Source organism: Prionailurus bengalensis, chromosome B1 (genome assembly GCF_016509475.1).
Source record: "Prionailurus bengalensis isolate Pbe53 chromosome B1, Fcat_Pben_1.1_paternal_pri, whole genome shotgun sequence".
Taxonomy (NCBI): domain Eukaryota; kingdom Metazoa; phylum Chordata; class Mammalia; order Carnivora; family Felidae; genus Prionailurus; species Prionailurus bengalensis.
This window is the reverse complement of record NC_057344.1, coordinates 162821270-162830292: the sequence shown is the minus strand read 5'-3', so window position 1 is coordinate 162830292 and position 9023 is coordinate 162821270. Positions and strand designations below refer to the sequence as shown.

Sequence of the window (9023 nt, the reverse complement as noted above, 5' to 3'; positions counted from 1 at the left end):
ATCTGGAGGGAGTGAAGTCTCGGCAAGAAGAATAGTAAGTACTAGGATGTTCATTGACATGGAGAAGTACTTGGAGAAAACTGAGTAGTGGGAGGTGGGAATCAAGATTTTAGTTGGGCCCTTTAAAAATTGAGTTGCCTACCTAGTAGGTGTGATATTGAAAAGTATCAACAGACAGGGGCACCTGGGTGGCTCAGTCAGTTAAGCGTCCGACTTCAGCTCAGGTCATGATCTCACGACTCATGAGTTCGAGCCCCGAGTCTGGCTCTGTGCTGACAGCTCTGAGCCTGGAGCCTGCTTCAGATTCTGTGTCTCCCTCTCTCTCTGCCCCTCCCCTACTCATGCTCTGTCTCTCTCTGTCTCTCAAAAATAAATAAAAACATTAAAATATATATATATCAGCAGATGGGACACCAGGCTGGCTCAGTTGGTGCAGCATGTGACTCTTGATCTCATGGTTGTAAGTTCGATCCCCATATTGGGTGCACAGATTACTTAAAAATAAAATCTTAAAAAAAAAACTCGACAGATGTTCAACAGATGCTGGCCAATCAGAAAGGATTCTCCACTATTCAGAGCTGATGACACTTATAAACCAATGATAATACCATAGTGAAACTTGCCAGTGAGTGTTAGCTCTGCCTATGAGATGTCCAAGTGGAGACATGTGATTCTGGAGTTCAGGAGAGGATCAGGGCTGGTGATGAGTGGTTTAAGACCATGGGATTATGGGAGGTGACGGGGAGGGGAAAGTGGGTGACGGATATTGAGGAGGGCACCTGTCGGGATGAGCACTGAGTGTTGTATGGAAACCAATTTGACAATAAATTTCATATTAAAAAAAAAAGACCATGGGATTGATGAGATCATCAACTGAGTGGGTGTAGAGATATACAAATGAAAAGGTCAAGCACTGAGAAAGATAGCCTGCAAAGGTGAGAAGTGACCATTGAGGTAGAGGAAAACCAAGTAGGGGTGGTGTCCTAGGAGCCAAAGGGAGAATGTATTTCAAGGAGAGAGCAATCTATGGTGACAAGTGCTGTTGCAGGGTTAAGAAAATCACCGAAGACCCATCGTTGGATTGGAAACGTGGAGGTCATTGGCTTTGACCAGGACGGTTTTAGTGGAGTCGCTGGGATAGAAGCCTGCTTGGAATGTGATCAAGAGATGACCAGAGCTGGAAAGTCTGCTTAACTCTTTGAAGACGGTGTGCTGTAAAGGCGAGCCGAGACATGGGGCTGGAGCAGGAGAGGGATGTAGGGACGACCAAGATATGTCCGTTATTTGTTTCTTTGTTCCAGATGAGAGAAATTACGGTGTTTGCTTACTGATGGAAACGATCTGGCATAGAAGGCATCGATGAGAAGCTACTGCAGAGCAAATCTTTGAGCAGGTGGAAGGAAATTGAATGGAGTGCAGAATAGAATATAGACAGGTACATGGTTCATCCTTTGCACCAGGGAAGGCAGAGTTTGTGGGCATGGATGTGGGATTGGTAGGGTTGGTGGGGGAGAATGTAGAAGTTCTCTTCTTCTTGCTTCCACGCGCTCAGGGAGATACAAAACAAGATCAGTGTATTTGGAAGGCACTACTCCAAGATGCTATAAGTGTTCCGCTCTCATACGTGGAATTAGGGGCATTTTAAACGATCTCTTTGCCTTTTGTAGTTTTGATTTCTATCCAGTGTGTAATATTATACATTTTTTCTGAGTAACATGTGTCTTCTCCCACTGTCCTCCTTTTTTGCCGCTCAGAAAGATGATCCTGACCATCCTGCCACTCACCAGTTGTATGTCCTTGAACTAGTTACTGACATTTCTTTGTGTCTTAATTTCTTTATTAGCAACGTGGAGATGATAATGTCTGTGCTATTTAGTCTGCTGGGTTGGAAGAGTATTAAATGAGAAAATGTATGCAAAAATAATTTTAAAAAGAATCAGCATGGATATAAAATGTTCCTAGTGTGGTTATTTCTGGTCTGTGTAGGGAAGTCTGAGGCAGGGGCGGAATCTAAGAATAGGCGGATCATTCGACCACCTCTTACGAGCTAAGTCCTGAGAGCAAAAACTACTTTTCTGATTCCAACAGCGCTGCCTCCTTTTATCAAGCGTCTAATTAAGATTAAAAGCTTTGTGCCCAACTCTAGAAAACAAAATAGGGAGCATGTTTCCTTTGCTGTTACGTTAAGTTAACTTTATTACTTGGCACTCTAAGTGAAAATGTTTCCTACTGGGCCAGGTTTCTCTAGTTGGCTTCAGATACATTAATTGTGACATTTACCACAATTTTTGCATTTGTATTCAAAACCACCCAGAGAATATATGGCCCTGATTATTCTTTTGTTATTTTTTTTTTTCTCAAATTACCGTGATCTCATTGTGAGATATGCTTCAGCACATGGGTCCCGCCGGCTTGTCATCATTAGACACATTCATAGAAATCTATAAATAAAAAAAAAAATCACAAGATGAAGATAACACCACTTATTTAAGACACTTTGTATGAATTAAGTAATGATAGTGGAGTCGCATAACTCTTCTGCAAGTGCAATCCTGAAGTGCTTTTGTGTTTCTTGGCATTTGAATATTTCATTGTGAGCCTCGAAGATTATAAAATGGAAAGACAAGGACTGGGTGGTGGTTGTTGTGCCGCGTGGACACGATTGAAGATAAATGCTCATTAATCTTTGCTTTCAACTTATTTACATCCCCTCCGTTTTTACTGTAAGACAGTATAACCCCAGCATTAAAGAACACTTTGAAAAATAAGAAAAACACCACCGTCTATCTCATCATCTGAATGGAACAATTTTCCCTTTTGTGTATTCTTTTTTGTTTGTTTGTTTAAAAATTTTTTTTTTTTTTTTTAGGGGCGCCTGGGTGGCGCAGTCGGTTAAGCGTCCGACTTCAGCCAGGTCACGATCTCGCGGTCCGTGAGTTCGAGCCCCGCGTCGGGCTCTGGGCTGATGGCTCGGAGCCTGGAGCCTGTTTCCGATTCTGTGTCTCCCTCTCTCTCTGCCCCTCCCCCGTTCATGCTCTGTCTCTCTCTGTCCCAAAAATAAATAAAAACGTTGAAAAAAAATTTAAAATAAATTTTTTTTTTTTTTTTTTTTAGCGTTTATTCATTTCTGAGAGGCAGAGTACGAGCGGGGAAGGGGCAGAGAGAGAGGGAGACACAGAATCCGAAGCAGGGTCCAGGCTCTGAGTTGTCAGCACAGAGCCTGATGCGGGGCTCGAACTCCCGAACTGGGATACCATGACCTGAGCCGAAGTCGGATGCTCAACCGACTGAGCCACCCAGGTGCCCCACCCCTTTTGTGTATTCTTGGTGCATCTTTGTTCTTCCACGTACGTAGCTTTTCATGGTTGCAATCACAGTATGTATGCAGTTTTGAGTATAAATTTCTAGAGTTGCATTTATTTATTTAAGTTTATTTATTTATTTTGAGAGGGAGAGAGAGTGGGTGAGGAGTAGAGGGAGGGAGAGAGAGAGAATCTCGCACTGTCAGCATGGAGCCCAACGTGGGGCTCGAACTCATGAACCACAAGATCATAACTGATGAGGTTTTGGGGGGGTGATAGTGGGTTCATGGAGTCCAGAGCCAATGATCAAGAAATAATTTTTGAAGATGTCTTTGGTGCAAAAAGGTGATTTTGTTGAAGCATAGGGACAGGACCATGAGGAGAAACTGGGTCTATACTATGGGGGTGGGGGAGGTAAAGTCCAGGGGAAGTTTCTAGTGAGATTTTTATATGCTAAAGAAGAGTCACAGGATCCTGGAGGCCTAGCCATTGTCAAGCTAGGATTGTTTTTCCCTCTAGCAAAGTGTTAACATAAAGACAGTAAGGAGTTCCTGGAGAAACACTTTACTCTGCCAGCCTCAAATATTTGCCAACAGGCTACAGGTTGTAAGGAAATTTAGTTCTATCTGCCATTTCCTTCTGCCTCTGTTTCCCGCATCACTATGGAGGGGTGATGGAGACTTAGGTCCTGCCTGACTCTGCTCTCTGTCAGTTAACCATTTGTTTTCCCCCTTTCTTTGTTCTTGGGCAGCCAGGAGTGCCTGAGGAATATCACATATATCCCACCTGGTTTGGTGGGGGGGGGGGGTGTTTGTGGCCTGTCAGCTTGCCTTATGCTCCCTCGTCAATAACCTGAACCAAAATCAAGAGTCGAATGCCTAACTGACTGAGCCCCGAGGTGCCCCTTGGATCGCATTTAAAAGAGGGTGTTCTGGGGTACAGAAAAATTGCCCAAGTTATGTTTCTACCTTCTGTTAAAACTAGACTGTAGTAGAAAAACCCTGAGGTCAGACCTTACAGAGAGGAAAACCCTCTTGGTGGTGGGGGGGGGGTGGTTGGAACACAAACTGGCTGGTTATGGCTGATGTCTTCTCAGGCGGTCCTTGATTAAAATTTTGAGTACTTTTGGCTTTGATGTTGATGAAGATCTTATGGTTTATACTGTCTCAGAACAAATTTCAACAATGAAATATATTTCACAATTGCCGTCTCTAATTTCACAGACCATCATGTTTCACGATTGTGTATGGTAGATTGATTGCAAATGTGGGGCCGAATTTTCATCCCTCCTTGGACCCACATCCTTGCCACATGACTTTGCCGCCATTCCCTGGAATGTGGGTGGGCTTCTATTATGCTTTGGCCCATGGAATGCAGTGGAAGGTGATGGAATGTCAGTTCTGAGCTTAGGACTCAGAGCGTGTGCGCACATCCACTCCAGCCTGGGCTAGCCTGATGGAATTTAAGAGACCGAGTGGATCAGGGCCAAGGGAGCCCAATGGAGGCTCAGCCCCGGCCAACCACAGCTGCCCACAGAGGCATGGGTGAGCCCCATCAAGGTGAGCCGATCTCGCCCAGCTGAGCAGAACCACCCAGTGGAGAAGTCATCCCAGGCTGTTGCTTTTTTCAGCCACTAGGCTGTGGGCGATTTATTGTACAGCCTTAGTTGGGTAATATGTAACCGATAAAAAGTTCTATCACATTTTGACCTTTCAGACAATTCTAATTTCTCCCCTTGGGTTTCTGCTGTAACATTAAGTTGCAGAATTGGAGTGGAAGAACATGCCCTATTGCCATTGCCATCACCCTTCTTCCACAAAAGGCTAAAGATTTGTGAAGACTGTAGATTGACTGAAAAGTACTTCGACTCTCCATTGAATGCTTGCGCTCAGACGATCTACCTGAGGGCTTATGTCCTGCTTTCTTCAATGAGGTGAATGTGAGGTAAGACTGCCTTTATTTTATTTTATTTTCTCTCTTTTTATCCAATCTATCAAGCCTACAATCTGTCCTCGATAGATTTTCAAGCGAGCAGGAAACTAGAAAAGATAAAGGTTTGAGTGGTATTGTTACAGGAGAAATGGTCTGGATGGCCGCAAGGTAGCATCTAATTAACCTCAGATGCTGGCCCCGAGGCTCCTGATAATAGAAGTGCCCAATGCACAAAGAACTAACAAACTGCCTGAAATTCAAGCAATTCACCTTTTTGTAGGGGCGATTCTGCGGCGGTTGTTATTTATTTTCATTCCAATATTAAATGATTTAGCATATAAATGTGGCTTTATTCCCATGCGGTGTTTCTCAACACAGCAGCGGGTATAAGAAATTCCTCCTATGAAATTATGCTGTTGCACAGGCTCGGGCAGCTCACAGGTCAGGCAAGTTCCCAGGGAAAGCAACAACCCTTCAGCACACAGCAAGAATGACATAGCCAGTCTTGTCCCCTCTGTGGTACTGAGTTCCTGATTTCTTCTTTTTTTTTTAAATTTTTTTTTTAATTTGCATCCCAATTAGTTAGCATATAGTGCAACAATGATTTCAGGAGTAGATTTCTTAGTGCCCCTTGCCCATTTAGCCCATCCCCCCTCCCACAACCCCTCCAGCAACCCTCTGTTTGTTCTCCATATTTATGAGTCTCTTCTGCTTTGTCCCCCTCCCTGTTTTTATAAGATTTTTGCTTCTCTTCCCTTATGTTCAGCTGTTTTGTGTCTTAAAGTCCTCATATGAGTGAAGTCATATGATATTTGTCATTCTCTGACTAACTTCGCTTAGCATAATACCCTCCGGTTCCATCCACGTAGTTGCAAATGGCAAGAGTTCATTCTTTTTGATTGCCGAGTAATACTCCATTGTATGTGTGTGTGTGTGTGTGTGTGTGTGTGTGTATATATATATATATATATATATATATATATCACATCTTCTTTATCCATTCATCCATCGGTGGACATTTGGGCTCTTTCCATACTTTGACTATTGTTGGCTATTGTTAATAGTGCTGCTATAAACATGGGGGTGCATGTGTCCCTTCGAAAGAGCATACCTTTATCCCTTGGATAAATACCCAGTAGTGCAATTGATTTCTTCTTAATACACCCTGATGAGGAGGGTGATTAAGTTATTCAAGGAAGAGGAAGAATGGACTTAATCTTCTCTTCCTTCAGTTTTAAACATTCATTTTATATGTTCCATTACAAAAATGCACACAATTATTTCTAGAAAATTGCAAAATACAGAAAAAATAGGTAGAAAAGTGGTCCCTCAAAATCCGATGAATAACTTTGGGATATTCTTTTCCAGTGTTTTAAATTATTTTTTCTTTTTAAAAAAATTTTTGATGTTTATTTATTTTTGAGAGGAAGACAGAGCATGAGTAGGGGAGGGGCAGAGAGAGAGAGAGAGAGAGAGAGAGACAGAATCCGAAGCAGGCTCCACGGTCTGAGCTGTCAGCACAGAGCCCCACAAAGGGTTCCAACCCACGAATCATGAGATCATGACCTAATGCTGAAGTCGGACGTTTAACCGACTGAGCCACCTAGGTGTCCCTCCATTGTTTAATTTTCTATAAATGATTGCAAATGCAAATAAATAAACAGAAGATACTCATAAATAAGGGTAAGAGCAAAGTCAGAAATTCTAGTGGATTTGGAAGACAAGTACAGGGCCATTCCTTCCTCTAAAGAGTAAGGGCAAGGGGTGCCTGGGTGGCTCAGTCATTTAAGCATTCAACTTTGGCTCAGGTCATGATCCCACGATTCGTGGGTTCCAGCCCCGTATTGCACTCTGTGCTGACAGCTCAGAGCCTGGAGCCTTCAAATTCTGTGTCTCCCTCTCTCTCTGCCCCTCCCCACTCACACTCTGTCTGTCTCTCTTTCTCTCTCTCTCTCAAAAAATAACTAAACATTAAAAAAAATTTTTTTTTTAATGAAGAGTCAGGGTAATCATGATGTCATGAGGTGGGGAGGAGGGGAAAGTACAATGAAGACTTAGGCTGGTGCCTGGCAGTAAAATTCACTATTAATCACAATAAATGGAGCAAACAAACATCAATCTGGAGCTTTGTAAGTGCCAGGCACCGTTCTAATCGCTTTCTCTATATTAACTCATTTAAACTTGGCAACAACCCGGCCATTCAGGTGTCACTGTCATCCTCACTTACACAGGAGGATTTGTTAGCTGGCTTGCCCAAGCGGGGAACTGTGATCCAAACTCACATAGCCTGTTTAAGGTGTCCTTGCTCTTAAAGGCTATGCGATTATCTTATTATTTTCTTTATTATAATTATCAATCTGGACTCCCCAGAGGACTCCGACACCTTGACCATTTAGAAGGGGCCCGTTTGGCACAGCTTTGGAGAATTTCATGTCACCATTGCAATCATTTATTGGCTTAAAAGCATGTTCCTTTGAAACTGAAATCTGAGTGTCATTCGTCACCATTCATTTGTGTTATAGCCTGTCAGTACCTTTTCTTTTTGCCACTTTTCTTTCAGGACACAATAAATTATATTCAAATGGCAGCCATGGAGGAAACTTCCCTTTCCTTCCTCATCCACCAAGCTGATCGATGGGCGCTAAAGCCCCGGGGAAGCAGCATCTGTTGTAACTCAAGGATCCCTGCTCGAGCTGAGTATGAAATTAACAGACACAGAGCAGTTAGCAGCTCAACATTTGTTCAAGTCTGGCACATGCACACATCATTAGCAACTATATTTGAGGAGCAAGATCAAGGAGGTGAGGAAGAGGGTGTATCTGATTAAAGGGATATTCAGGAAAGAGGAAATTCAGAGCATTTAGGTAAAGCTTCATGGCTAAAATAAATGAACTGGAGAGCAGAGCAAACAGCCAGGGACATGGGATAATTTTGCCTGTGCAACTTCCCAAACAAAGTCATTTCACGCAGTGGATCCCCCAGAGTGGCTGGCTGCCTCTTTTACTTCAGCTCCATGGGCTGTCTCTCCATTAAAATTCGAGGGCAAAGATTTTGCTGTCCTGTTCACTGCTGTAATCTGGGCTCTTAGTAGATAAAATTAAATATTCATGGAATAAGTTAACGTATACTTGCTCAAAGCCTGCCTTGACCTGAGCTAGGCAAATAAAGCCTGAGATGTTCGGCAGGAATCCAAGGCAACGTGCGTGCCGGAAGAATGGCATCTTCCAACCAAAACTTGAGTGTTAATTAAAGTGTACAGAATTAGCGGGGAAATATTATGGGACTGCCTCTCACGTGCCCAACATTACTCTAGGCCCCAGAGGAGATACAGTAGAAGCACAATCACAAGGAACAGTGAATATTTGCTGAGGGCTTGCTATCGGCCAGGCATATGCTAAGCTCATTCCTCCCATTAGCGTGCCCAATTCTCCCAGTACCACCTACGGGGCAGGTGGGCAGCAGGCGATCATCTCCAGCGGGTATTCAAGGCAACTGGTGCCAGGTCAATTTCATAATGCGCCCAGGGTCCTACAGCGAGTAAGCTTTGCTGTGCTCTCCACCTCCATCCCCTGGGGCCCTTGAGGAACCTGCCCCTAATCTGAGGACACGAAAGGGGCACATGTGAACAACGAAGCCTTAGCCTCGGTGGCCCTGGCAACCGAAAGCGGGGGAGTCAGTGTAGACTTTGACACAGAGCTCCCGGAAGGAGGCTGTACTTGGATCCGTCTTGAATTTCATCATGGGTTTGTTTCTATGCCCGTCTCTCTGTTCTCCATCTACTCCTCCGCT

At 43.7% G+C, this 9023-nt stretch overlaps 1 long non-coding RNA gene across 1 annotated transcript; it reads left to right on the top strand.

Moving 5' to 3' along the window:
- The first annotated feature begins 425 nt into the window (after nucleotides 1–425).
- On the top strand, nucleotides 426–8359 carry LOC122478871. The gene is made up of 4 exons (XR_006296181.1): nucleotides 426–1207; nucleotides 1302–1435; nucleotides 5062–5246; nucleotides 7795–8359. It is a non-coding gene; the product is annotated as an uncharacterized LOC122478871 (long non-coding RNA).
- Nucleotides 8360–9023: the final 664 nt, after the last annotated feature.